Below are 26,176 nucleotides of genomic sequence, written 5' to 3'. Positions count from 1 at the left end.
ATTTCCATGTTTTTACAGATAACTTTGTAAATATTTCCATGTTTATACAGATGGCGGTGTAGATATTTCGATGTTTATACAGATAGCAGTGGAGATATTTCCATGTTTATACAGATAGCGGTGTAGATATTTCCATGTTTATACTGATCGCGGTGTAGATATTTCCATGTTTATACAGATGGCGGTGTAGATATTTCCATATTTATACAGATGTCTGTGTAGATATTTACATGTGTATACAGATGGTATTGTAGGTATTTCCATGTTTATACAGATGGTGGTGTAGATATTTCAATGTTTATTCGGATGACTGTGTAGATATTTCCATGTTTTTACAGATGGCAGTGTAGATATTTCCATGTTTATAGAGATGGCGGTGTAGATATTTCCATATTTATACAGATGTCTGTGTAGATATTTCCATGTGTATACAGATGGTATTGTAGGAATTTCCATGTTTATACAGATGGTGGTGTACATATTTCCATGTTTATTCAGATGACTGTGTAGATATTTCCTTGTTTTTACAGATGGCAGTGAAGATATTTCAATGTTTATAGAGATGGCGCTGTAGATATTTCCATGTTTATACAGATAACGGTGGAGATATTTCCATGTTTATGCAGACAGCAGTGGAGATATTTCCATGTTTATACACATAGCGGTGTACATATTTCCATGTTTATAGAGACAGCGGTGTAGGTATTTCCATGTTTATACAGATAGCGGTGCAGCTATTTCCATGTTTATACAGATGCCCATGCAGATATCTCCATATTTATACAGAAGGCTGTGTAGATATTTCTATGTTTATACAGATGGCAGTGTAGATATTTCCATGTTCCTACACATGACTGTGTAGGTATTTCCATGTTTATACAGATGGCTTTGTAGATATTTCCATGTCTATAGAGATAGCGGTGCAGATATTTACATGTTTATACAGATAGCGGTGTATATATTTCCATGTTTATACAGATCGTGGTGTAGATATTTCCATGTTTATACAGATACCGGTGTAGATATTTCATGTTTATACAGACTGCAGTGTAGATATTTCCATGTTTATACAGATAGCGGTGTAGATATTTCCATGTTTATACTGATGGCTGTGTCGATATTTCCATGTTTATACAGAGTTCTCTGTAGATATTTCCATGTTTATATAGATGACAGTGTAGATATTTCCAGGTTTATACAGATGACTGTGTAGATATTTCCAAGTTAATACAGAAGGCGGTGTAGATATATCCAAGTTTATAGAGATAGCGGTGTAGTTATTTCCATGTTCATTGAGATAGCGTTGTAAATATTTCCATATTTATACAGATAGTGGTGTTGATATTTCCATGTTTTTACAGATAGCGGTGTAGATATTTCCATCTTTATTCAGAGAGTGCTGTACATATTTCCATGTTTATACAAATCACTGTGTAGATATTTCCATGTTTATACAGATAACGTTGTAGACATTTCCATCTTTATACAAACGGTGGTGTAGATATTTCCATGTTCCTACACATGACTGTGTAGTTATTTCCATGTTTATACAGATGGCGGTGTAGATATTTCCATATTTATAGAGATAGCAGTGTAGATATTTCCAGGTTTATACAGATAGCGGTGTAAATATTTCCATGTTTATACAGATCGTGGTGTAGATATTTCCATGTTTATACAGATACCGGTGTAGATATTTCCATGTTTATACAGACTGCAGTATAGGTATTTCTATGTTTGTACAGATAGCGGTGTAGATATTTCCATGTTTGTACAGATGGCGGTGTAGTTATTTCCATGTTTATATAGATAGCGGTGTAGATATTTCCATGTATATACTCATGGCTGTGTAGATATTTCCGTGTTTATACAGATGGCGGTGTAGATATTTCCATGTTTTTCAGATAACTTTGTAAATATTTCCATGTTTATACAGATGGCGGTGTAGATATTTCGATGTTTATACAGATAGCAGTGGAGATATTTCCATGTTTATACAGATAGCGGTGTAGATATTTCCATGTTTATACTGATCGCAGTGTAGATATTTCCATGTTTATACAGATGGCGGTGTAGATATTTCCATATTTATACAGATGTCTGTGTAGATATTTACATGTGTATACAGATGGTATTGTAGGTATTTCCATGTTTATACAGATGGTGGTGTAGATATTTCCATGTTTATTCGGATGACTGTGTAGATATTTCCATGTTTTTACAGATGGCAGTGTAGATATTTCCATGTTTATAGAGATGGCGGTGTAGATATTTCCATATTTATACAGATGTCTGTGTAGATATTTCCATGTGTATACGGATGGTATTGTTGATATTTCCATGTTTATAGAGATGGTGGTGTAGATATTTCCATGTTTATTCAGATGACTGTGTAGATATTTCCATGTTTTTACAGATGGCAGTGTAGATATTTCAATGTTTATAGAGATGGCGCTGTAGATATATCCATGTTTATACAGATAACGGTGGAGATATTTCCATGTTTATGCAGACAGCAGTGGAGATATTTCCATGTTTATACACATAGCGGTGTACATATTTCCATGTTTATAGAGACAGCGGTGTAGGTATTTCCATGTTTATACAGATAGCGGTGCAGAAATTTCCATGTTTATACAGATGCCCATGCAGATATCTCCATATTTATACAGAGGGCTGTGTAGATATTTCTATGTTTATACAGATGGCAGTGTAGATATTTCCATGTTCCTACACATGACTGTGTAGGTATTTCCATGTTTATACAGATGGCTTTGTAGATATTTCCATGTCTATAGAGATAGCGGTGCAGATATTTACATGTTTATACAGATAGCGGTGTATATATTTCCATGTTTATACAGATCGTGGTGTAGATATTTCCATGTTTATACAGATACCGGTGTAGATATTTCATGTTTATACAGACCGCAGTGTAGATATTTCCATGTTTATACAGATAGCGGTGTAGATATTTCCATGTTTATACAGATGGCTGTGTCGATATTTCCATGTTTATACAGAGTTCTCTGTAGATATTTCCATGTTTATATAGATGACAGTGTAGATATTTCCAGGTTTATACAGATGACTGTGTAGATATTTCCAAGTTAATACAGATGGCGGTGTAGATATATCCATGTTTGTAGAGATAGCGGTGTAGTTATTTCCATGTTTATTGAGATAGCGTTGTAAATATTTCCATATTTATACAGATAGTGGTGTAGATATTTCCATGTTTTTACAGATAGCGGTGTAGATATTTCCATCTTTATTCAGAGAGTGCTGTACATATTTCCATGTTTATACAAATCACTGTGTAGATATTTCCATGATTATACAGATAACGTTGTAGACATTTCCATCTTTATACAAACGGTGGTGTAGATATTTCCATGTTCCTACACATGACTGTGTAGTTATTTCCATGTTTATACAGATGGCGGTGTAGATATTTCCATATTTATAGAGATAGCAGTGTAGATATTTCCAGGTTTATACAGATAGCGGTGTAAATATTTCCATGTTTATACAGATCGTGGTGTAGATATTTCCATGTTTATACAGATACCGGTGTAGATATTTCCATGTTTATACAGACTGCAGTATAGGTATTTCTATGTTTATACAGATAGCGGTGTAGATATTTCTATGTTTGTACAGATGGCGGTGTAGTTATTTCCATGTTTATATAGATAGCGGTGTAGATATTTCCATGTATATACTCATGGCTGTGTAGATATTTCCGTGTTTATACAGATGGCGGTGTAGACATTTCCATGTTTTTACAGATAACTTTGTAAATATTTCCATGTTTATACAGATGGCGGTGTAGATATTTCGATGTTTATACAGATAGCAGTGGAGATATTTCCATGTTTATACAGATAGCGGTGTAGATATTTCCATGTTTATACTGATCGCGGTGTAGATATTTCCATGTTTATACAGATGGCGGTGTAGATATTTCCATATTTATACAGATGTCTGTGTAGATATTTACATGTGTATACAGATGGTATTGTAGGTATTTCCATGTTTATACAGATGGTGGTGTAGATATTTCCATGTTTATTCGGATGACTGTGTAGATATTTCCATGTTTTTACAGATGGCAGTGTAGATATTTCCATGTTTATAGAGATGGCGGTGTAGATATTTCCATATTTATACAGATGTCTGTGTAGATATTTCCATGTGTATACAGATGGTATTGTAGGAATTTCCATGTTTATACAGATGGTGGTGTACATATTTCCATGTTTATTCAGATGACTGTGTAGATATTTCCTTGTTTTTACAGATGGCAGTGAAGATATTTCAATGTTTATAGAGATGGCGCTGTAGATATTTCCATGTTTATACAGATAACGGTGGAGATATTTCCATGTTTATGCAGACAGCAGTGGAGATATTTCCATGTTTATACACATAGCGGTGTACATATTTCCATGTTTATAGAGACAGCGGTGTAGGTATTTCCATGTTTATACAGATAGCGGTGCAGCTATTTCCATGTTTATACAGATGCCCATGCAGATATCTCCATATTTATACAGAGGGCTGTGTAGATATTTCTATGTTTATACAGATGGCAGTGTAGATATTTCCATGTTCCTACACATGACTGTGTAGGTATTTCCATGTTTATACAGATGGCTTTGTAGATATTTCCATGTCTATAGAGATAGCGGTGCAGATATTTACATGTTTATACAGATAGCGGTGTATATATTTCCATGTTTATACAGATCGTGGTGAAGATATTTCCATGTTTATACAGATACCGGTGTAGATATTTCATGTTTATACAGACCGCAGTGTAGATATTTCCATGTTTATACAGATAGCGGTGTAGATATTTCCATGTTTATACAGATGGCTGTGTCGATATTTCCATGTTTATACAGAGTTCTCTGTAGATATTTCCATGTTTATATAGATGACAGTGTAGATATTTCCAGGTTTATACAGATGACTGTGTAGATATTTCCAAGTTAATACAGATGGCGGTGTAGATATATCCATGTTTGTAGAGATAGCGGTGTAGTTATTTCCATGTTTATTGAGATAGCGTTGTAAATATTTCCATATTTATACAGATAGTGGTGTAGATATTTCCATGTTTTTACAGATAGCGGTGTAGATATTTCCATCTTTATTCAGAGAGTGCTGTACATATTTCCATGTTTATACAAATCACTGTGTAGATATTTCCATGATTATACAGATAACGTTGTAGACATTTCCATCTTTATACAAACGGTGGTGTAGATATTTCCATGTTCCTACACATGACTGTGTAGTTATTTCCATGTTTATACAGATGGCGGTGTAGATATTTCCATATTTATAGAGATAGCAGTGTAGATATTTCCAGGTTTATACAGATAGCGGTGTAAATATTTCCATGTTTATACAGATCGTGGTGTAGATATTTCCATGTTTATACAGATACCGGTGTAGATATTTCCATGTTTATACAGACTGCAGTATAGGTATTTCTATGTTTATACAGATAGCGGTGTAGATATTTCTATGTTTGTACAGATGGCGGTGTAGTTATTTCCATGTTTATATAGATAGTGGTGTAGATATTTCCATGTATATACTCATGGCTGTGTAGATATTTCCGTGTTTATACAGATGGCGGTGTAGATATTTCCATGTTTTTACAGATAACTTTGTAAATATTTCCATGTTTATACAGATGGCGGTGTAGATATTTCGATGTTTATACAGATAGCAGTGGAGATATTTCCATGTTTATACAGATAGCGGTGTAGATATTTCCATGTTTATACTGATCGCGGTGTAGATATTTCCATGTTTATACAGATGGCGGTGTAGATATTTCCATATTTATACAGATGTCTGTGTAGATATTTACATGTGTATACAGATGGTATTGTAGGTATTTCCATGTTTATACAGATGGTGGTGTAGATATTTCAATGTTTATTCGGATGACTGTGTAGATATTTCCATGTTTTTACAGATGGCAGTGTAGATATTTCCATGTTTATAGAGATGGCGGTGTAGATATTTCCATATTTATACAGATGTCTGTGTAGATATTTCCATGTGTATACAGATGGTATTGTAGGAATTTCCATGTTTATACAGATGGTGGTGTACATATTTCCATGTTTATTCAGATGACTGTGTAGATATTTCCTTGTTTTTACAGATGGCAGTGAAGATATTTCAATGTTTATAGAGATGGCGCTGTAGATATTTCCATGTTTATACAGATAACGGTGGAGATATTTCCATGTTTATGCAGACAGCAGTGGAGATATTTCCATGTTTATACACATAGCGTTGTACATATTTCCATGTTTATAGAGACAGCGGTGTAGGTATTTCCATGTTTATACAGATAGCGGTGCAGAAATTTCCATGTTTATACAGATGCCCATGCAGATATCTCCATATTTATACAGAGGGCTGTGTAGATATTTCTATGTTTATACAGATGGCAGTGTAGATATTTCCATGTTCCTACACATGACTGTGTAGGTATTTCCATGTTTATACAGATGGCTTTGTAGATATTTCCATGTCTATAGAGATAGCGGTGCAGATATTTACATGTTTATACAGATAGCGGTGTATATATTTCCATGTTTATACAGATCGTGGTGTAGATATTTCCATGTTTATACAGATACCGGTGTAGATATTTCATGTTTATACAGACCGCAGTGTAGATATTTCCATGTTTATACAGATAGCGGTGTAGATATTTCCATGTTTATACAGATGGCTGTGTCGATATTTCCATGTTTATACAGAGTTCTTTGTAGATATTTCCATGTTTATATAGATGACAGTGTAGATATTTCCAGGTTTATACAGATGACTGTGTAGATATTTCCAAGTTAATACAGATGGCGGTGTAGATATATCCATGTTTGTAGAGATAGCGGTGTAGTTATTTCCATGTTTATTGAGATAGCGTTGTAAATATTTCCATATTTATACAGATAGTGGTGTAGATATTTCCATGTTTTTACAGATAGCGGTGTAGATATTTCCATCTTTATTCAGAGAGTGCTGTACATATTTCCATGTTTATACAAATCACTGTGTAGATATTTCCATGATTATACAGATAACGTTGTAGACATTTCCATCTTTATACAAACGGTGGTGTAGATATTTCCATGTTCCTACACATGACTGTGTAGTTATTTCCATGTTTATACAGATGGCGGTGTAGATATTTCCATATTTATAGAGATAGCAGTGTAGATATTTCCAGGTTTATACAGATAGCGGTGTAAATATTTCCATGTTTATACAGATCGTGGTGTAGATATTTCCATGTTTATACAGATACCGGTGTAGATATTTCCATGTTTATACAGACTGCAGTATAGGTATTTCTATGTTTATACAGATAGCGGTGTAGATATTTCTATGTTTGTACAGATGGCGGTGTAGTTATTTCCATGTTTATATAGATAGCGGTGTAGATATTTCCATGTATATACTCATGGCTGTGTAGATATTTCCGTGTTTATACAGATGGCGGTGTAGATATTTCCATGTTTTTACAGATAACTTTGTAAATATTTCCATGTTTATACAGATGGCGGTGTAGATATTTCGATGTTTATACAGATAGCAGTGGAGATATTTCCATGTTTATACAGATAGCGGTGTAGATATTTCCATGTTTATACTGATCGCGGTGTAGATATTTCCATGTTTATACAGATGGCGGTGTAGATATTTCCATATTTATACAGATGTCTGTGTAGATATTTACATGTGTATACAGATGGTATTGTAGGTATTTCCATGTTTATACAGATGGTGGTGTAGATATTTCAATGTTTATTCGGATGACTGTGTAGATATTTCCATGTTTTTACAGATGGCAGTGTAGATATTTCCATGTTTATAGAGATGGCGGTGTAGATATTTCCATATTTATACAGATGTCTGTGTAGATATTTCCATGTGTATACAGATGGTATTGTAGGAATTTCCATGTTTATACAGATGGTGGTGTACATATTTCCATGTTTATTCAGATGACTGTGTAGATATTTCCTTGTTTTTACAGATGGCAGTGAAGATATTTCAATGTTTATAGAGATGGCGCTGTAGATATTTCCATGTTTATACAGATAACGGTGGAGATATTTCCATGTTTATGCAGACAGCAGTGGAGATATTTCCATGTTTATACACATAGCGGTGTACATATTTCCATGTTTATAGAGACAGCGGTGTAGGTATTTCCATGTTTATACAGATAGCGGTGCAGCTATTTCCATGTTTATACAGATGCCCATGCAGATATCTCCATATTTATACAGAAGGCTGTGTAGATATTTCTATGTTTATACAGATGGCAGTGTAGATATTTCCATGTTCCTACACATGACTGTGTAGGTATTTCCATGTTTATACAGATGGCTTTGTAGATATTTCCATGTCTATAGAGATAGCGGTGCAGATATTTACATGTTTATACAGATAGCGGTGTATATATTTCCATGTTTATACAGATCGTGGTGTAGATATTTCCATGTTTATACAGATACCGGTGTAGATATTTCATGTTTATACAGACTGCAGTGTAGATATTTCCATGTTTATACAGATAGCGGTGTAGATATTTCCATGTTTATACTGATGGCTGTGTCGATATTTCCATGTTTATACAGAGTTCTCTGTAGATATTTCCATGTTTATATAGATGACAGTGTAGATATTTCCAGGTTTATACAGATGACTGTGTAGATATTTCCAAGTTAATACAGAAGGCGGTGTAGATATATCCAAGTTTATAGAGATAGCGGTGTAGTTATTTCCATGTTCATTGAGATAGCGTTGTAAATATTTCCATATTTATACAGATAGTGGTGTTGATATTTCCATGTTTTTACAGATAGCGGTGTAGATATTTCCATCTTTATTCAGAGAGTGCTGTACATATTTCCATGTTTATACAAATCACTGTGTAGATATTTCCATGTTTATACAGATAACGTTGTAGACATTTCCATCTTTATACAAACGGTGGTGTAGATATTTCCATGTTCCTACACATGACTGTGTAGTTATTTCCATGTTTATACAGATGGCGGTGTAGATATTTCCATATTTATAGAGATAGCAGTGTAGATATTTCCAGGTTTATACAGATAGCGGTGTAAATATTTCCATGTTTATACAGATCGTGGTGTAGATATTTCCATGTTTATACAGATACCGGTGTAGATATTTCCATGTTTATACAGACTGCAGTATAGGTATTTCTATGTTTGTACAGATAGCGGTGTAGATATTTCCATGTTTGTACAGATGGCGGTGTAGTTATTTCCATGTTTATATAGATAGCGGTGTAGATATTTCCATGTATATACTCATGGCTGTGTAGATATTTCCGTGTTTATACAGATGGCGGTGTAGATATTTCCATGTTTTTCAGATAACTTTGTAAATATTTCCATGTTTATACAGATGGCGGTGTAGATATTTCGATGTTTATACAGATAGCAGTGGAGATATTTCCATGTTTATACAGATAGCGGTGTAGATATTTCCATGTTTATACTGATCGCAGTGTAGATATTTCCATGTTTATACAGATGGCGGTGTAGATATTTCCATATTTATACAGATGTCTGTGTAGATATTTACATGTGTATACAGATGGTATTGTAGGTATTTCCATGTTTATACAGATGGTGGTGTAGATATTTCCATGTTTATTCGGATGACTGTGTAGATATTTCCATGTTTTTACAGATGGCAGTGTAGATATTTCCATGTTTATAGAGATGGCGGTGTAGATATTTCCATATTTATACAGATGTCTGTGTAGATATTTCCATGTGTATACGGATGGTATTGTTGATATTTCCATGTTTATAGAGATGGTGGTGTAGATATTTCCATGTTTATTCAGATGACTGTGTAGATATTTCCATGTTTTTACAGATGGCAGTGTAGATATTTCAATGTTTATAGAGATGGCGCTGTAGATATATCCATGTTTATACAGATAACGGTGGAGATATTTCCATGTTTATGCAGACAGCAGTGGAGATATTTCCATGTTTATACACATAGCGGTGTACATATTTCCATGTTTATAGAGACAGCGGTGTAGGTATTTCCATGTTTATACAGATAGCGGTGCAGAAATTTCCATGTTTATACAGATGCCCATGCAGATATCTCCATATTTATACAGAGGGCTGTGTAGATATTTCTATGTTTATACAGATGGCAGTGTAGATATTTCCATGTTCCTACACATGACTGTGTAGGTATTTCCATGTTTATACAGATGGCTTTGTAGATATTTCCATGTCTATAGAGATAGCGGTGCAGATATTTACATGTTTATACAGATAGCGGTGTATATATTTCCATGTTTATACAGATCGTGGTGTAGATATTTCCATGTTTATGCAGATACCGGTGTAGATATTTCATGTTTATACAGACCGCAGTGTAGATATTTCCATGTTTATACAGATAGCGGTGTAGATATTTCCATGTTTATACAGATGGCTGTGTCGATATTTCCATGTTTATACAGAGTTCTCTGTAGATATTTCCATGTTTATATAGATGACAGTGTAGATATTTCCAGGTTTATACAGATGACTGTGTAGATATTTCCAAGTTAATACAGATGGCGGTGTAGATATATCCATGTTTGTAGAGATAGCGGTGTAGTTATTTCCATGTTTATTGAGATAGCGTTGTAAATATTTCCATATTTATACAGATAGTGGTGTAGATATTTCCATGTTTTTACAGATAGCGGTGTAGATATTTCCATCTTTATTCAGAGAGTGCTGTACATATTTCCATGTTTATACAAATCACTGTGTAGATATTTCCATGATTATACAGATAACGTTGTAGACATTTCCATCTTTATACAAACGGTGGTGTAGATATTTCCATGTTCCTACACATGACTGTGTAGTTATTTCCATGTTTATACAGATGGCGGTGTAGATATTTCCATATTTATAGAGATAGCAGTGTAGATATTTCCAGGTTTATACAGATAGCGGTGTAAATATTTCCATGTTTATACAGATCGTGGTGTAGATATTTCCATGTTTATACAGATACCGGTGTAGATATTTCCATGTTTATACAGACTGCAGTATAGGTATTTCTATGTTTATACAGATAGCGGTGTAGATATTTCTATGTTTGTACAGATGGCGGTGTAGTTATTTCCATGTTTATATAGATAGCGGTGTAGATATTTCCATGTATATACTCATGGCTGTGTAGATATTTCCGTGTTTATACAGATGGCGGTGTAGACATTTCCATGTTTTTACAGATAACTTTGTAAATATTTCCATGTTTATACAGATGGCGGTGTAGATATTTCGATGTTTATACAGATAGCAGTGGAGATATTTCCATGTTTATACAGATAGCGGTGTAGATATTTCCATGTTTATACTGATCGCGGTGTAGATATTTCCATGTTTATACAGATGGCGGTGTAGATATTTCCATATTTATACAGATGTCTGTGTAGATATTTACATGTGTATACAGATGGTATTGTAGGTATTTCCATGTTTATACAGATGGTGGTGTAGATATTTCCATGTTTATTCGGATGACTGTGTAGATATTTCCATGTTTTTACAGATGGCAGTGTAGATATTTCCATGTTTATAGAGATGGCGGTGTAGATATTTCCATATTTATACAGATGTCTGTGTAGATATTTCCATGTGTATACAGATGGTATTGTAGGAATTTCCATGTTTATACAGATGGTGGTGTACATATTTCCATGTTTATTCAGATGACTGTGTAGGTATTTCCTTGTTTTTACAGATGGCAGTGAAGATATTTCAATGTTTATAGAGATGGCGCTGTAGATATTTCCATGTTTATACAGATAACGGTGGAGATATTTCCATGTTTATGCAGACAGCAGTGGAGATATTTCCATGTTTATACACATAGCGGTGTACATATTTCCATGTTTATAGAGACAGCGGTGTAGGTATTTCCATGTTTATACAGATAGCGGTGCAGCTATTTCCATGTTTATACAGATGCCCATGCAGATATCTCCATATTTATACAGAGGGCTGTGTAGATATTTCTATGTTTATACAGATGGCAGTGTAGATATTTCCATGTTCCTACACATGACTGTGTAGGTATTTCCATGTTTATACAGATGGCTTTGTAGATATTTCCATGTCTATAGAGATAGCGGTGCAGATATTTACATGTTTATACAGATAGCGGTGTATATATTTCCATGTTTATACAGATCGTGGTGAAGATATTTCCATGTTTATACAGATACCGGTGTAGATATTTCATGTTTATACAGACCGCAGTGTAGATATTTCCATGTTTATACAGATAGCGGTGTAGATATTTCCATGTTTATACAGATGGCTGTGTCGATATTTCCATGTTTATACAGAGTTCTCTGTAGATATTTCCATGTTTATATAGATGACAGTGTAGATATTTCCAGGTTTATACAGATGACTGTGTAGATATTTCCAAGTTAATACAGATGGCGGTGTAGATATATCCATGTTTGTAGAGATAGCGGTGTAGTTATTTCCATGTTTATTGAGATAGCGTTGTAAATATTTCCATATTTATACAGATAGTGGTGTAGATATTTCCATGTTTTTACAGATAGCGGTGTAGATATTTCCATCTTTATTCAGAGAGTGCTGTACATATTTCCATGTTTATACAAATCACTGTGTAGATATTTCCATGATTATACAGATAACGTTGTAGACATTTCCATCTTTATACAAACGGTGGTGTAGATATTTCCATGTTCCTACACATGACTGTGTAGTTATTTCCATGTTTATACAGATGGCGGTGTAGATATTTCCATATTTATAGAGATAGCAGTGTAGATATTTCCAGGTTTATACAGATAGCGGTGTAAATATTTCCATGTTTATACAGATCGTGGTGTAGATATTTCCATGTTTATACAGATACCGGTGTAGATATTTCCATGTTTATACAGACTGCAGTATAGGTATTTCTATGTTTATACAGATAGCGGTGTAGATATTTCTATGTTTGTACAGATGGCGGTGTAGTTATTTCCATGTTTATATAGATAGCGGTGTAGATATTTCCATGTATATACTCATGGCTGTGTAGATATTTCCGTGTTTATACAGATGGCGGTGTAGATATTTCCATGTTTTTACAGATAACTTTGTAAATATTTCCATGTTTATACAGATGGCGGTGTAGATATTTCGATGTTTATACAGATAGCAGTGGAGATATTTCCATGTTTATACAGATAGCGGTGTAGATATTTCCATGTTTATACTGATCGCGGTGTAGATATTTCCATGTTTATACAGATGGCGGTGTAGATATTTCCATATTTATACAGATGTCTGTGTAGATATTTACATGTGTATACAGATGGTATTGTAGGTATTTCCATGTTTATACAGATGGTGGTGTAGATATTTCAATGTTTATTCGGATGACTGTGTAGATATTTCCATGTTTTTACAGATGGCAGTGTAGATATTTCCATGTTTATAGAGATGGCGGTGTAGATATTTCCATATTTATACAGATGTCTGTGTAGATATTTCCATGTGTATACAGATGGTATTGTAGGAATTTCCATGTTTATACAGATGGTGGTGTACATATTTCCATGTTTATTCAGATGACTGTGTAGATATTTCCTTGTTTTTACAGATGGCAGTGAAGATATTTCAATGTTTATAGAGATGGCGCTGTAGATATTTCCATGTTTATACAGATAACGGTGGAGATATTTCCATGTTTATGCAGACAGCAGTGGAGATATTTCCATGTTTATACACATAGCGGTGTACATATTTCCATGTTTATAGAGACAGCGGTGTAGGTATTTCCATGTTTATACAGATAGCGGTGCAGCTATTTCCATGTTTATACAGATGCCCATGCAGATATCTCCATATTTATACAGAAGGCTGTGTAGATATTTCTATGTTTATACAGATGGCAGTGTAGATATTTCCATGTTCCTACACATGACTGTGTAGGTATTTCCATGTTTATACAGATGGCTTTGTAGATATTTCCATGTCTATAGAGATAGCGGTGCAGATATTTACATGTTTATACAGATAGCGGTGTATATATTTCCATGTTTATACAGATCGTGGTGTAGATATTTCCATGTTTATACAGATACCGGTGTAGATATTTCATGTTTATACAGAACGCAGTGTAGATATTTCCATGTTTATACAGATAGCGGTGTAGATATTTCCATGTTTATACAGATGGCTGTGTCGATATTTCCATGTTTATACAGAGTTCTCTGTAGATATTTCCATGTTTATATAGATGACAGTGTAGATATTTCCAGGTTTATACAGATGACTGTGTAGATATTTCCAAGTTAATACAGAAGGCGGTGTAGATATATCCAAGTTTATAGAGATAGCGGTGTAGTTATTTCCATGTTCATTGAGATAGCGTTGTAAATATTTCCATATTTATACAGATAGTGGTGTTGATATTTCCATGTTTTTACAGATAGCGGTGTAGATATTTCCATCTTTATTCAGAGAGTGCTGTACATATTTCCATGTTTATACAAATCACTGTGTAGATATTTCCATGTTTATACAGATAACGTTGTAGACATTTCCATCTTTATACAAACGGTGGTGTAGATATTTCCATGTTCCTACACATGACTGTGTAGTTATTTCCATGTTTATACAGATGGCGGTGTAGATATTTCCATATTTATAGAGGTAGCAGTGTAGATATTTCCAGGTTTATACAGATAGCGGTGTAAATATTTCCATGTTTATACAGATCGTGGTGTAGATATTTCCATGTTTATACAGATACCGGTGTAGATATTTCCATGTTTATACAGACTGCAGTATAGGTATTTCTATGTTTGTACAGATAGCGGTGTAGATATTTCCATGTTTGTACAGATGGCGGTGTAGTTATTTCCATGTTTATATAGATAGCGGTGTAGATATTTCCATGTATATACTCATGGCTGTGTAGATATTTCCGTGTTTATACAGATGGCGGTGTAGATATTTCCATGTTTTTCAGATAACTTTGTAAATATTTCCATGTTTATACAGATGGCGGTGTAGATATTTCGATGTTTATACAGATAGCAGTGGAGATATTTCCATGTTTATACAGATAGCGGTGTAGATATTTCCATGTTTATACTGATCGCAGTGTAGATATTTCCATGTTTATACAGATGGCGGTGTAGATATTTCCATATTTATACAGATGTCTGTGTAGATATTTACATGTGTATACAGATGGTATTGTAGGTATTTCCATGTTTATACAGATGGTGGTGTAGATATTTCCATGTTTATTCGGATGACTGTGTAGATATTTCCATGTTTTTACAGATGGCAGTGTAGATATTTCCATGTTTATAGAGATGGCGGTGTAGATATTTCCATATTTATACAGATGTCTGTGTAGATATTTCCATGTGTATACAGACGGTATTGTAGGTATTTCCATGTTTATACAGATGGTGGTGTAGATATTTCCATGTTTATTCAGATGACTGTGTAGATATTTCCATGTTTTTACAGATGGCAGTGTAGATATTTCAATGTTTATAGAGATGGCGCTGTAGATATTTCCATGTTTATACAGATAACGGTGGAGATATTTCCATGTTTATGCAGACAGCAGTGGAGATATTTCCATGTTTATACACATAGCGTTGTACATATTTCCATGTTTATAGAGACAGCGGTGTAGGTATTTCCATGTTTATACAGATAGCGGTGCAGAAATTTCCATGTTTATACAGATGCCCATGCAGATATCTCCATATTTATACAGAGGGCTGTGTAGATATTTCTATGTTTATACAGATGGCAGTGTAGATATTTCCATGTTCCTACACATGACTGTGTAGGTATTTCCATGTTTATACAGATGGCTTTGTAGATATTTCCATGTCTATAGAGATAGCGGTGCAGATATTTACATGTTTATACAGATAGCGGTGTATATATTTCCATGTTTATACAGATCGTGGTGTAGATATTTCCATGTTTATACAGATACCGGTGTAGATATTTCATGTTTATACAGACCGCAGTGTAGATATTTCCATGTTTATACAGATAGCGGTGTAGATATTTCCATGTTTATACAGATGGCTGTGTCGATATTTCCATGTTTATACAGAGTTCTTTGTAGATATTTCCATGTTTATATAGATGACAGTGTAGATATTTCCAGGTTTATACAGATGACTGTGTAGATATTTCCAAGTTAATACAGATGGCGGTGTAGATATATCCATGTTTGTAGAGATAGCGGTGTAGTTATTTCCATGTTTATTGAGATAGCGTTGTAAATATTTCCATATTTATACAGATAGTGGTGTAGATATTTCCATGTTTTTACAGATAGCGGTGTAGATATTTCCATCTTTATTCAGAGAGTGCTGTACATATTTCCATGTTTATACAAATCACTGTGTAGATATTTCCATGATTATACAGATAACGTTGTAGACATTTCCATCTTTATACAAACGGTGGTGTAGATATTTCCATGTTCCTACACATGACTGTGTAGTTATTTCCATGTTTATACAGATGGCGGTGTAGATATTTCCATATTTATAGAGATAGCAGTGTAGATATTTCCAGGTTTATACAGATAGCGGTGTAAATATTTCCATGTTTATACAGATCGTGGTGTAGATATTTCCATGTTTATACAGATACCGGTGTAGATATTTCCATGTTTATACAGACTGCAGTATAGGTATTTCTATGTTTATACAGATAGCGGTGTAGATATTTCTATGTTTGTACAGATGGCGGTGTAGTTATTTCCATGTTTATATAGATAGCGGTGTAGATATTTCCATGTATATACTCATGGCTGTGTAGATATTTCCGTGTTTATACAGATGGCGGTGTAGATATTTCCATGTTTTTACAGATAACTTTGTAAATATTTCCATGTTTATACAGATGGCGGTGTAGATATTTCGATGTTTATACAGATAGCAGTGGAGATATTTCCATGTTTATACAGATAGCGGTGTAGATATTTCCATGTTTATACTGATCGCGGTGTAGATATTTCCATGTTTATACAGATGGCGGTGTAGATATTTCCATATTTATACAGATGTCTGTGTAGATATTTACATGTGTATACAGATGGTATTGTAGGTATTTCCATGTTTATACAGATGGTGGTGTAGATATTTCAATGTTTATTCGGATGACTGTGTAGATATTTCCATGTTTTTACAGATGGCAGTGTAGATATTTCCATGTTTATAGAGATGGCGGTGTAGATATTTCCATATTTATACAGATGTCTGTGTAGATATTTCCATGTGTATACAGATGGTATTGTAGGAATTTCCATGTTTATACAGATGGTGGTGTACATATTTCCATGTTTATTCAGATGACTGTGTAGATATTTCCTTGTTTTTACAGATGGCAGTGAAGATATTTCAATGTTTATAGAGATGGCGCTGTAGATATTTCCATGTTTATACAGATAACGGTGGAGATATTTCCATGTTTATGCAGACAGCAGTGGAGATATTTCCATGTTTATACACATAGCGGTGTACATATTTCCATGTTTATAGAGACAGCGGTGTAGGTATTTCCATGTTTATACAGATAGCGGTGCAGCTATTTCCATGTTTATACAGATGCCCATGCAGATATCTCCATATTTATACAGAAGGCTGTGTAGATATTTCTATGTTTATACAGATGGCAGTGTAGATATTTCCATGTTCCTACACATGACTGTGTAGGTATTTCCATGTTTATACAGATGGCTTTGTAGATATTTCCATGTCTATAGAGATAGCGGTGCAGATATTTACATGTTTATACAGATAGCGGTGTATATATTTCCATGTTTATACAGATCGTGGTGTAGATATTTCCATGTTTATACAGATACCGGTGTAGATATTTCATGTTTATACAGACTGCAGTGTAGATATTTCCATGTTTATACAGATAGCGGTGTAGATATTTCCATGTTTATACTGATGGCTGTGTCGATATTTCCATGTTTATACAGAGTTCTCTGTAGATATTTCCATGTTTATATAGATGACAGTGTAGATATTTCCAGGTTTATACAGATGACTGTGTAGATATTTCCAAGTTAATACAGAAGGCGGTGTAGATATATCCAAGTTTATAGAGATAGCGGTGTAGTTATTTCCATGTTCATTGAGATAGCGTTGTAAATATTTCCATATTTATACAGATAGTGGTGTTGATATTTCCATGTTTTTACAGATAGCGGTGTAGATATTTCCATCTTTATTCAGAGAGTGCTGTACATATTTCCATGTTTATACAAATCACTGTGTAGATATTTCCATGTTTATACAGATAACGTTGTAGACATTTCCATCTTTATACAAACGGTGGTGTAGATATTTCCATGTTCCTACACATGACTGTGTAGTTATTTCCATGTTTATACAGATGGCGGTGTAGATATTTCCATATTTATAGAGATAGCAGTGTAGATATTTCCAGGTTTATACAGATAGCGGTGTAAATATTTCCATGTTTATACAGATCGTGGTGTAGATATTTCCATGTTTATACAGATACCGGTGTAGATATTTCCATGTTTATACAGACTGCAGTATAGGTATTTCTATGTTTGTACAGATAGCGGTGTAGATATTTCCATGTTTGTACAGATGGCGGTGTAGTTATTTCCATGTTTATATAGATAGCGGTGTAGATATTTCCATGTATATACTCATGGCTGTGTAGATATTTCCGTGTTTATACAGATGGCGGTGTAGATATTTCCATGTTTTTCAGATAACTTTGTAAATATTTCCATGTTTATACAGATGGCGGTGTAGATATTTCGATGTTTATACAGATAGCAGTGGAGATATTTCCATGTTTATACAGATAGCGGTGTAGATATTTCCATGTTTATACTGATCGCAGTGTAGATATTTCCATGTTTATACAGATGGCGGTGTAGATATTTCCATATTTATACAGATGTCTGTGTAGATATTTACATGTGTATACAGATGGTATTGTAGGTATTTCCATGTTTATACAGATGGTGGTGTAGATATTTCCATGTTTATTCGGATGACTGTGTAGATATTTCCATGTTTTTACAGATGGCAGTGTAGATATTTCCATGTTTATAGAGATGGCGGTGTAGATATTTCCATATTTATACAGATGTCTGTGTAGATATTTCCATGTGTATACGGATGGTATTGTTGATATTTCCATGTTTATAGAGATGGTGGTGTAGATATTTCCATGTTTATTCAGATGACTGTGTAGATATTTCCATGTTTTTACAGATGGCAGTGTAGATATTTCAATGTTTATAGAGATGGCGCTGTAGATATATCCATGTTTATACAGATAACGGTGGAGATATTTCCATGTTTATGCAGACAGCAGTGGAGATATTTCCATGTTTATACACATAGCGGTGTACATATTTCCATGTTTATAGAGACAGCGGTGTAGGTATTTCCATGTTTATACAGATAGCGGTGCAGAAATTTCCATGTTTATACAGATGCCCATGCAGATATCTCCATATTTATACAGAGGGCTGTGTAGATATTTCTATGTTTATACAGATGGCAGTGTAGATATTTCCATGTTCCTACACATGACTGTGTAGGTATTTCCATGTTTATACAGATGGCTTTGTAGATATTTCCATGTCTATAGAGATAGCGGTGCAGATATTTACATGTTTATACAGATAGCGGTGTATATATTTCCATGTTTATACAGATCGTGGTGTAGATATTTCCATGTTTATACAGATACCGGTGTAGATATTTCATGTTTATACAGACCGCAGTGTAGATATTTCCATGTTTATACAGATAGCGGTGTAGATATTTCCATGTTTATACAGATGGCTGTGTCGATATTTCCATGTTTATACAGAGTTCTCTGTAGATATTTCCATGTTTATATAGATGACAGTGTAGATATTTCCAGGTTTATACAGATGACTGTGTAGATATTTCCAAGTTAATACAGATGGCGGTGTAGATATATCCATGTTTGTAGAGATAGCGGTGTAGTTATTTCCATGTTTATTGAGATAGCGTTGTAAATATTTCCATATTTATACAGATAGTGGTGTAGATATTTCCATGTTTTTACAGATAGCGGTGTAGATATTTCCATCTTTATTCAGAGAGTGCTGTACATATTTCCATGTTTATACAAATCACTGTGTAGATATTTCCATGATTATACAGATAACGTTGTAGACATTTCCATCTTTATACAAACGGTGGTGTAGATATTTCCATGTTCCTACACATGACTGTGTAGTTATTTCCATGTTTATACAGATGGCGGTGTAGATATTTCCATATTTATAGAGATAGCAGTGTAGATATTTCCAGGTTTATACAGATAGCGGTGTAAATATTTCCATGTTTATACAGATCGTGGTGTAGATATTTCCATGTTTATACAGATACCGGTGTAGATATTTCCATGTTTATACAGACTGCAGTATAGGTATTTCTATGTTTATACAGATAGCGGTGTAGATATTTCTATGTTTGTACAGATGGCGGTGTAGTTATTTCCATGTTTATATAGATAGCGGTGTAGATATTTCCATGTATATACTCATGGCTGTGTAGATATTTCCGTGTTTATACAGATGGCGGTGTAGACATTTCCATGTTTTTACAGATAACTTTGTAAATATTTCCATGTTTATACAGATGGCGGTGTAGATATTTCGATGTTTATACAGATAGCAGTGGAGATATTTCCATGTTTATACAGATAGCGGTGTAGATATTTCCATGTTTATACTGATCGCGGTGTAGATATTTCCATGTTTATACAGATGGCGGTGTAGATATTTCCATATTTATACAGATGTCTGTGTAGATATTTACATGTGTATACAGATGGTATTGTAGGTATTTCCATGTTTATACAGATGGTGGTGTAGATATTTCCATGTTTATTTGGATGACTGTGTAGATATTTCCATGTTTTTACAGATGGCAGTGTAGATATTTCCATGTTTATAGAGATGGCGGTGTAGATATTTCCATATTTATACAGATGTCTGTGTAGATATTTCCATGTGTATACAGATGGTATTGTAGGAATTTCCATGTTTATACAGATGGTGGTGTACATATTTCCATGTTTATTCAGATGACTGTGTAGATATTTCCTTGTTTTTACAGATGGCAGTGAAGATATTTCAATGTTTATAGAGATGGCGCTGTAGATATTTCCATGTTTATACAGATAACGGTGGAGATATTTCCATGTTTATGCAGACAGCAGTGGAGATATTTCCATGTTTATACACATAGCGGTGTACATATTTCCATGTTTATAGAGACAGCGGTGTAGGTATTTCCATGTTTATACAGATAGCGGTGCAGCTATTTCCATGTTTATACAGATGCCCATGCAGATATCTCCATATTTATACAGAGGGCTGTGTAGATATTTCTATGTTTATACAGATGGCAGTGTAGATATTTCCATGTTCCTACACATGACTGTGTAGGTATTTCCATGTTTATACAGATGGCTTTGTAGATATTTCCATGTCTATAGAGATAGCGGTGCAGATATTTACATGTTTATACAGATAGCGGTGTATATATTTCCATGTTTATACAGATCGTGGTGAAGATATTTCCATGTTTATACAGATACCGGTGTAGATATTTCATGTTTATACAGACCGCAGTGTAGATATTTCCATGTTTATACAGATAGCGGTGTAGATATTTCCATGTTTTTACAGATGGCTGTGTCGATATTTCCATGTTTATACAGAGTTCTCTGTAGATATTTCCATGTTTATATAGATGACAGTGTAGATATTTCCAGGTTTATACAGATGACTGTGTAGATATTTCCAAGTTAATACAGATGGCGGTGTAGATATATCCATGTTTGTAGAGATAGCGGTGTAGTTATTTCCATGTTTATTGAGATAGCGTTGTAAATATTTCCATATTTATACAGATAGTGGTGTAGATATTTCCATGTTTTTACAGATAGCGGTGTAGATATTTCCATCTTTATTCAGAGAGTGCTGTACATATTTCCATGTTTATACAAATCACTGTGTAGATATTTCCATGATTATACAGATAACGTTGTAGACATTTCCATCTTTATACAAACGGTGGTGTAGATATTTCCATGTTCCTACACATGACTGTGTAGTTATTTCCATGTTTATACAGATGGCGGTGTAGATATTTCCATATTTATAGAGATAGCAGTGTAGATATTTCCAGGTTTATACAGATAGCGGTGTAAATATTTCCATGTTTATACAGATCGTGGTGTAGATATTTCCATGTTTATACAGATACCGGTGTAGATATTTCCATGTTTATACAGACTGCAGTATAGGTATTTCTATGTTTATACAGATAGCGGTGTAGATATTTCTATGTTTGTACAGATGGCGGTGTAGTTATTTCCATGTTTATATAGATAGTGGTGTAGATATTTCCATGTATATACTCATGGCTGTGTAGATATTTCCGTGTTTATACAGATGGCGGTGTAGATATTTCCATGTTTTTACAGATAACTTTGTAAATATTTCCATGTTTATACAGATGGCGGTGTAGATATTTCGATGTTTATACAGATAGCAGTGGAGATATTTCCATGTTTATACAGATAGCGGTGTAGATATTTCCATGTTTATACTGATCGCGGTGTAGATATTTCCATGTTTATACAGATGGCGGTGTAGATATTTCCATATTTATACAGATGTCTGTGTAGATATTTACATGTGTATACAGATGGTATTGTAGGTATTTCCATGTTTATACAGATGGTGGTGTAGATATTTCAATGTTTATTCGGATGACTGTGTAGATATTTCCATGTTTTTACAGATGGCAGTGTAGATATTTCCATGTTTATAGAGATGGCGGTGTAGATATTTCCATATTTATACAGATGTCTGTGTAGATATTTCCATGTGTATACAGATGGTATTGTAGGAATTTCCATGTTTATACAGATGGTGGTGTACATATTTCCATGTTTATTCAGATGACTGTGTAGATATTTCCTTGTTTTTACAGATGGCAGTGAAGATATTTCAATGTTTATAGAGATGGCGCTGTAGATATTTCCATGTTTATACAGATAACGGTGGAGATATTTCCATGTTTATGCAGACAGCAGTGGAGATATTTCCATGTTTATACACATAGCGGTGTACATATTTCCATGTTTATAGAGACAGCGGTGTAGGTATTTCCATGTTTATACAGATAGCGGTGCAGCTATTTCCATGTTTATACAGATGCCCATGCAGATATCTCCATATTTATACAGAAGGCTGTGTAGATATTTCTATGTTTATACAGATGGCAGTGTAGATATTTCCATGTTCCTACACATGACTGTGTAGGTATTTCCATGTTTATACAGATGGCTTTGTAGATATTTCCATGTCTATAGAGATAGCGGTGCAGATATTTACATGTTTATACAGATAGCGGTGTATATATTTCCATGTTTATACAGATCGTGGTGTAGATATTTCCATGTTTATACAGATACCGGTGTAGATATTTCATGTTTATACAGACCGCAGTGTAGATATTTCCATGTTTATACAGATAGCGGTGTAGATATTTCCATGTTTATACTGATGGCTGTGTCGATATTTCCATGTTTATACAGAGTTCTCTGTAGATATTTCCATGTTTATATAGATGACAGTGTAGATATTTCCAGGTTTATACAGATGACTGTGTAGATATTTCCAAGTTAATACAGAAGGCGGTGTAGATATATCCAAGTTTATAGAGATAGCGGTGTAGTTATTTCCATGTTCATTGAGATAGCGTTGTAAATATTTCCATATTTATACAGATAGTGGTGTTGATATTTCCATGTTTTTACAGATAGCGGTGTAGATATTTCCATCTTTATTCAGAGAGTGCTGTACATATTTCCATGTTTATACAAATCACTGTGTAGATATTTCCATGTTTATACAGATAACGTTGTAGACATTTCCATCTTTATACAAACGGTGGTGTAGATATTTCCATGTTCCTACACATGACTGTGTAGTTATTTCCATGTTTATACAGATGGCGGTGTAGATATTTCCATATTTATAGAGGTAGCAGTGTAGATATTTCCAGGTTTATACAGATAGCGGTGTAAATATTTCCATGTTTATACAGATCGTGGTGTAGATATTTCCATGTTTATACAGATACCGGTGTAGATATTTCCATGTTTATACAGACTGCAGTATAGGTATTTCTATGTTTGTACAGATAGCGGTGTAGATATTTCCATGTTTGTACAGATGGCGGTGTAGTTATTTCCATGTTTATATAGATAGCGGTGTAGATATTTCCATGTATATACTCATGGCTGTGTAGATATTTCCGTGTTTATACAGATGGCGGTGTAGATATTTCCATGTTTTTCAGATAACTTTGTAAATATTTCCATGTTTATACAGATGGCGGTGTAGATATTTCGATGTTTATACAGATAGCAGTGGAGATATTTCCATGTTTATACAGATAGCGGTGTAGATATTTCCATGTTTATACTGATCGCAGTGTAGATATTTCCATGTTTATACAGATGGCGGTGTAGATATTTCCATATTTATACAGATGTCTGTGTAGATATTTACATGTGTATACAGATGGTATTGTAGGTATTTCCATGTTTATACAGATGGTGGTGTAGATATTTCCATGTTTATTCGGATGACTGTGTAGATATTTCCATGTTTTTACAGATGGCAGTGTAGATATTTCCATGTTTATAGAGATGGCGGTGTAGATATTTCCATATTTATACAGATGTCTGTGTAGATATTTCCATGTGTATACGGATGGTATTGTTGATATTTCCATGTTTATAGAGATGGTGGTGTAGATATTTCCATGTTTATTCAGATGACTGTGTAGATATTTCCATGTTTTTACAGATGGCAGTGTAGATATTTCAATGTTTATAGAGATGGCGCTGTAGATATATCCATGTTTATACAGATAACGGTGGAGATATTTCCATGTTTATGCAGACAGCAGTGGAGATATTTCCATGTTTATACACATAGCGGTGTACATATTTCCATGTTTATAGAGACAGCGGTGTAGGTATTTCCATGTTTATACAGATAGCGGTGCAGAAATTTCCATGTTTATACAGATGCCCATGCAGATATCTCCATATTTATACAGAGGGCTGTGTAGATATTTCTATGTTTATACAGATGGCAGTGTAGATATTTCCATGTTCCTACACATGACTGTGTAGGTATTTCCATGTTTATACAGATGGCTTTGTAGATATTTCCATGTCTATAGAGATAGCGGTGCAGATATTTACATGTTTATACAGATAGCGGTGTATATATTTCCATGTTTATACAGATCGTGGTGTAGATATTTCCATGTTTATACAGATACCGGTGTAGATATTTCATGTTTATACAGACCGCAGTGTAGATATTTCCATGTTTATACAGATAGCGGTGTAGATATTTCCATGTTTATACAGATGGCTGTGTCGATATTTCCATGTTTATACAGAGTTCTCTGTAGATATTTCCATGTTTATATAGATGACAGTGTAGATATTTCCAGGTTTATACAGATGACTGTGTAGATATTTCCAAGTTAATACAGATGGCGGTGTAGATATATCCATGTTTGTAGAGATAGCGGTGTAGTTATTTCCATGTTTATTGAGATAGCGTTGTAAATATTTCCATATTTATACAGATAGTGGTGTAGATATTTCCATGTTTTTACAGATAGCGGTGTAGATATTTCCATCTTTATTCAGAGAGTGCTGTACATATTTCCATGTTTATACAAATCACTGTGTAGATATTTCCATGATTATACAGATAACGTTGTAGACAATTCCATCTTTATACAAACGGTGGTGTAGATATTTCCATGTTCCTACACATGACTGTGTAGTTATTTCCATGTTTATACAGATGGCGGTGTAGATATTTCCATATTTATAGAGATAGCAGTGTAGATATTTCCAGGTTTATACAGATAGCGGTGTAAATATTTCCATGTTTATACAGA

The sequence above is a fragment of the Pan troglodytes genome, chromosome 16 (assembly GCF_028858775.2).
Source record: "Pan troglodytes isolate AG18354 chromosome 16, NHGRI_mPanTro3-v2.0_pri, whole genome shotgun sequence".
Lineage (NCBI taxonomy): Eukaryota > Metazoa > Chordata > Mammalia > Primates > Hominidae > Pan > Pan troglodytes.
The sequence above is the reverse complement of the archived record's forward strand: the minus strand, read 5'-3'. Positions refer to the sequence as shown.